The 5915-nt window shown below is 42.0% G+C and overlaps 1 protein-coding gene across 1 annotated transcript in view; it reads right to left on the reverse strand.

Moving 5' to 3' along the window:
• The window catches only part of USH2A (usherin), a gene marked incomplete at its 3' end in the record, with an annotated part of 612524 nt that overhangs the window by 253014 nt on the left and 353595 nt on the right, over positions 1 to 5915 (reverse strand). The window lies entirely within an intron of this gene.

Here is a 5915-nt window from a genome sequence, read left to right on the forward strand (position 1 = left end):
TGGTGTGACTTCTAATTTCATGGGATTACAGTATCTGGTGTTTTCTTGAGCCTAAACTCTGTCTCTTGCCAAAGAATAGAACAGGTTTGAAACCCCTGAATATCAAATTTCTAAGCGAATTAGTGCAGAGACAGAAAGAGAGTCCAAGAGTCTCAGAACGTGAATCTTTCTATGGCATCACATTGAGGTCTGTCGTTTGTCTTCCACATCAAAAATGGATAAATTAAGGACATTTATAATTTTTATTGCGTTCTAAAATGATCCCCTTAGTACATGTGCTCTAGAAGTAAAACGACCTTCTTTGTCAACGCCTTCTGTGTTACTCGGGATGTGGCAGGTACAGTTCTACACACCTGATGTGCATGAATTCCTTTTTAAGCCTCTCCACACAGCACTAATATAATAGAGGCAACATTAGCATCATCATTTTATAGAAGAGAAAACTCAGGCACAGACAAATTAGGTAACTTGCGCAAGGTCATGTAGCTGGCAATGGAGTTGGGATCTGAACCTCTGCGGTCTGGTTCCAGAACAGGCAGATTAGTACCTGGCAATGACACCTGTGTTCCCACTACACAACTAAATCATGGAAACACAGAAGTCTTGAGAGAACACTCATGAATGGGTTACAGAAACTATGATTTGCTGGTTGTAGTGATCTATTACGCCTTAATGCGGAAAGAAAGTTATCGGCATCTCCATAAAATCAAATAGTAGAGATATAAGAAATTGACGGCTATTGAATGTAGCCATTTGATTTATTCCATTAAAACAGTCCTTCAAAGGAAGTTGGGGATCTATGTTCCCTGGGAATATGGAATCCCCAGACTGACTAAACATCATGCCATGGGAAACAACGTTTTGCTTGTATACTAAAGAAATACTTCTTTCAAAGTAAAATTAATTCTGTGGTGGCCTCCTCGTGTGTTCTTGAGGAGTTATCTCAAATGCTCCCATTAGCCTTTCCTGAGAACAGACCCTGGGTGCTTCTCCCCCATCACACAGGACATCTCCGTCACAGCATTTACTCATTCTTCACATTATCGTTATCATTAATTCTTGTTTAACGGCCTGACATCCCCGATAGACCAAAGGATCCCTCAGGTAATTCTGACTCTTCCTCACCGGTATTTTACTAGGGCTTCACGCCCTGCTGAAAACATAGTAGGCACTTAATAAATATTGGTTGAATAAATACGTTAATGAACACACAGCCCAGTAAGATGTCAGCATCCGATACAGAGTAACAACTTCAGGCCATGGAGAAAGCGGTAACTGAGATACACGACATAAGAAAAGAAACTTGCTAAAAGATGATCTTAAAGAGGAGCTCAGGGATAGAGGATTTGGAGAAGAAATGAGTTTTAAAACAAAAGACTCTAGCAAAGTCAAAGGTCATCAAACCAGTCTACGGCCATGCCACCCTGAAGGTGCCTGATCCTGTCTGATCTCGGAAGCTAAACAGGGTTGGGCTTGGTTAGTACCTAGGGAGACCAGGTGCTGTAGGCGTAAAAAAAATAAAAATAAAAAGTAAGGGATTATAAGCTGACAAGGTCCTTGCAATCTATGAGGTCAACCAAGGGTTGCCTCGCCTAAAAATAAATAAATAGATAGATAGATAGATAGATAGATAGATAGATAGATAGAAAGATAGATAAAAGGTCATCGAAACATTGCTGATTGCCGCCTTCCAGGAGGCCCGGCCCTCCGTCCGATGGACTCCAGATCTGCTCTTGTTAACATCCTGAGATGTTAACAAGCCTGAGATGTTAACATCCTGAGACGTTAACATCCTGAGATGTTAACAAGCCTTCACCCTCCATATTAGGGACAGAGTTACTGATGGGACTACCAGAAGACTTTCCCCAAGTGTCCCTCCTGGGAGGGACTTGCTCTTTCTAGAAACTGCTCCCATGTTCCAGCATCGCCGTTGGTGAACCTGTGGAAGGCTGCATGCATTGTCAGGCTGTCCTGCTCACCACTGCTTTCGATTAAGAAATGATTTTACAGCAAAAGAAGTACGGAGTGAGCTAACACCCTGGAAGGTCCTCATCTTACAACATACCTCACTAATTCACAGCCTGGGAGATCGCTGGAGAGGCAGGCCTCTTGAAGCCTGCATTATAGCCACACTGAGTCATCACACTCTGTGGATGTGGGGTTCCTACTGGATGCTGCATCTACTTTGAACTAGGGGCCGACATTTGGGGCTGGTCCTCCAGTGAGAAACATGGGAATGAAAATCAAAAGAAGGTAGAGTGTTTCTTCTCTCTATTACACTAAATAACCTACACAAAATGCCCTCGCTTTCTCTACCCACAAAGAGAAATGCTTCACGACAAACCGGCAGTTTGGGACCCTCATGCAACCATGTCAACAGGCAAAGAAACAAGTGATTCTGTGGCAGGAGAAATTAGCTTTCTGCTGCATGCTGACATCCAGGACATCCTCGAGGGTCCGAACCCTTTATCTGACCAAATTCAATCACATAGCCATTGAAAGTCTATAGTAACCCAAGCCAGGACCGCTAAGGAGACAGACCCTTTAGTAATGAAAGTCTGGGTTTCCTTGCTACGTTAAGAATCCCAAACAGATGAGTTACTGGCTGAGGGCAAAAGAAGTCGAAATATCAACCGTGGCCTTACACTGATTATAGAAACAAGAATCATAGGTGTTATTATATTTCTTGCTTATTACACAGAGATCTGTATATAATAATTTTCCCTCTTCTTTTTCCCTATGAATTTATATAAAGAAAGTTAGTGGGTGTTAATTTTCAGTTTAGTTTTTAAGTTGCAGAATATCCGGGTGGTGTGTGTCCATCTTACAAGGGGAATTAATGCTGCCAGGTAGGAATATGGCAATGGGGGGGAGAACGTCTTCATTTGTACCCAGCAAAGTGGTGTCACATTGGCTGGAGGCACACAGTGATCACTGTTGGTGATGGAAGGTCATGGATGGTAGACGAGTCTGCAGAGTCATCAAATGGCTAAGCTGGTTAGTCATGGAATTCAAATCGTCACAGCCCCACATCCACAGTCTGCTCTGTACGTGGAGCCCAAGAGCCTGCAAACCGTCTCCAGCTCCCTTGATCGGTGACTTCCTATTAGGTTTCACCAACAGGGGGCACTGCGAGGAAGGCAGAAGCAGGAAGAAAGAAAACGTCGGCCAGCACTTAGCTCCCAGAGCCGAGGCCTTCGATGACTGCTGCTAGGCCAGCAAAGGGCCACGGCAGCTGCGCCTCCAGCAGCCCAGGCGACAGAGGCACCTCTTCTGCCTTTCCAGCTCCTGCAGGAGTGGAACCTCGCCGGCACTTCGGCTCCAGCTGGGACAGCGTCTCTGGCTGGTTTGTGCATCAGACCAGCAAATGTGGCAGCCAGCAGTGACCTTGTGGCTCCAGCCCGGGGCAGTTAGTTAGCAACCTGCTGGCAAATCCCCCTTGTTGCTCTTCCGGTATCGGCTTCCTTTCCCTTTTGTTACTTCCAACGCTTGGCGTCACTAACTCCTCATATTAAATAAAGTTTGGCTTAAATGCCTAGCACATGTGCTGTTTGACCAATTAGATCTTGATCAATGCGACCTTTAGGACTAGAGCTGTTTTAAATTTCAATGAGCTACTACTTTAGTAAAGCTACTGCTATGACCCATTTTCCTTTTTTTGAAGATAACAGTACAGTGTATCTTTCCGTAAGCAGGTCCATTTCCCTTACTTCCAAAAGTCTGAGAAAGAATCTTCGTTTTACTAGTACGTGCCACTAAATTTCCACAGAAGACTGTGGCTGCCAGCATCTGTTCCCTGTTATTTAAGTGTGACCATCTGTGACAACTCGAAGAATACATAAAGTATTTGATTGAATGCCACTTAATACTTGACACACAAATGAATTAAAATTCAGAAATGAAAAATACATAATGAAAAACCAACTATTTAATAGAAAATTTAAAAAGAAAAATGGATAAAAATCATAGTAATAATGACAAGAAATTATTATATGCCAGGTACTCTGCTAAGCAATAGCTGAATCCTTACACACACACTCACAAATCTTATGTGCAAATAATGTGTCGCAGAAGATCTTAAAGAAATTGTAAGATGTCTGAATTGCTATCTACTTGACCTACTTTTCAACACTGAAATAGAAAGCATCCAAACCAATATTTCCCTTTTCTTATGTAATTGGGGAACAGAGAATTTCTTTTTTGTTAGGATTTTATGCATAATATCTCATTTACCTGTCATATCGGGAAATGATTTTATAGAAGTTCATTTTTGTTTTAACTAAATCTCATCCTTAAGTACAAACTTTAAAAATCTGAACCATTTTTGAAAGAAATCTTCCCAGCAAGCACTAAAGACTTACCTGTCTTCTCACTCAGACTATAATGAATACAAGTGAACCATTTTGTGATGACTCAAACTGTGTATTATGGAGTCAAAGACTCTATTCTCTAATTCAGTCATACCTTTTGGGACTGATGAGACAGGATATTCACACAGCTCTTTTAACCTTAACATCACTCCGTGGCTACACTTTATCACTTCTTGTGTCTACGTTCTGAGTACTCCATTCTCCCTCAGTGACTGCCTGAAAAGTTACTTCTCTGTTTTTTTCTACCAAACGCTGGCAAGTCAACCCCTACCCCAAGCTATGCTGAGAAACTAGAAAACCATGATATCTGGAACTATAGATAAAGAAATGATAGATGGTTATTGAGACAAGGGCTTAGAGTAAGATGAGTAAATGACAAATGAGCTGAGTATGAAATTAAATGAGATTTGTGACAGTTAATTCACCTGCTAAGACACTTTTTAGTATCTAGAATGCATCTGAATTGAAAGGTAGATGAAGCTGAAGCGCAACTTCCGTGCAGGTAAAATTTGTCTCTGTGTCTCTGTGTCTCTTTGTCTCTCTCTGTCTCTCTCTCTCTCTGTCTCTCTCTCTCTCTCTCTCTCTCACACACACACACACACACACAAGTGAGAGAGAAAGAGAGAGCGTGAGTGCACGAGACAGAGAGACACACAGAGACACACAAACCTATAATTCTATGTCGGTAGCTAGTATTTGACAGCATTTGTAGAAATGGCTAAACAACATCAATTGTAGAATCAAATTGTAGGAACAGTAAGTGGCTAAATGCATTCTGTCCTTTAAGGCAATTTAGAGGTTCTTCTCCATCTCATCAACCACACCAACCCCATACCTGAGAGGAGTAGCTATCTACGTGTCTTGATGCATTATTCACATGCCCATGAGATTCATTCCTCATACTACAGATAGAGGGACACTTTCAAAACATGTATCTGATCATGCTCCATGCACGATCCATCCGGCTTCACTAAGTACCAGCAAGATGAGAATTCCCACCCCAGGAGCAGGAAGCTGGCGTCAGTGTAAACGTGTAGTGAGGATGGAACAGACTTGGGATGGTGGCCTCTCTGGGTTTTCTGCCTTTTGGTCCAGGTCTTACCAAGCAATCACCAGGTCTCAAGGTCAGGCCAAAGTGGAATACCATTGTGGTTTAGAGCTGGTGTCTACATATGCCCTCAAACAAGGAGCCTGAGTCTGCAGTAGGGATTCCCTTTGATCTGGTTTGGGCAAGGCCATCAACTATAAAATCCTGGATTAAGGACACGCAGTCAAACTGCAGTAAATGTGTGACTAGGAGGAGATATCCCGGAAAGAACAGTCCATTTCTTATCAAGATATTCAGATGAATTTCACAGTTTGTTTTGAGTAGGAGACTTTTTGACATAAGTATTATATGAAACGCTGTATAATTCAGTTCCCAAAACATACTTAGTAATAAGTCTCAAATATCTATTAACATAACAATTTTCAATGACTAGATTCACCAAGTAATGAAACCTAATGAATATAGCCTAGTGGGCATTTTAAATAAAGCCTAAGGAG

The sequence above is a fragment of the Pteropus vampyrus genome, unplaced genomic scaffold (genome assembly GCF_000151845.1).
Source record: "Pteropus vampyrus isolate Shadow unplaced genomic scaffold, Pvam_2.0 Scaffold121, whole genome shotgun sequence".
In the NCBI taxonomy this organism is placed as follows: domain Eukaryota; kingdom Metazoa; phylum Chordata; class Mammalia; order Chiroptera; family Pteropodidae; genus Pteropus; species Pteropus vampyrus.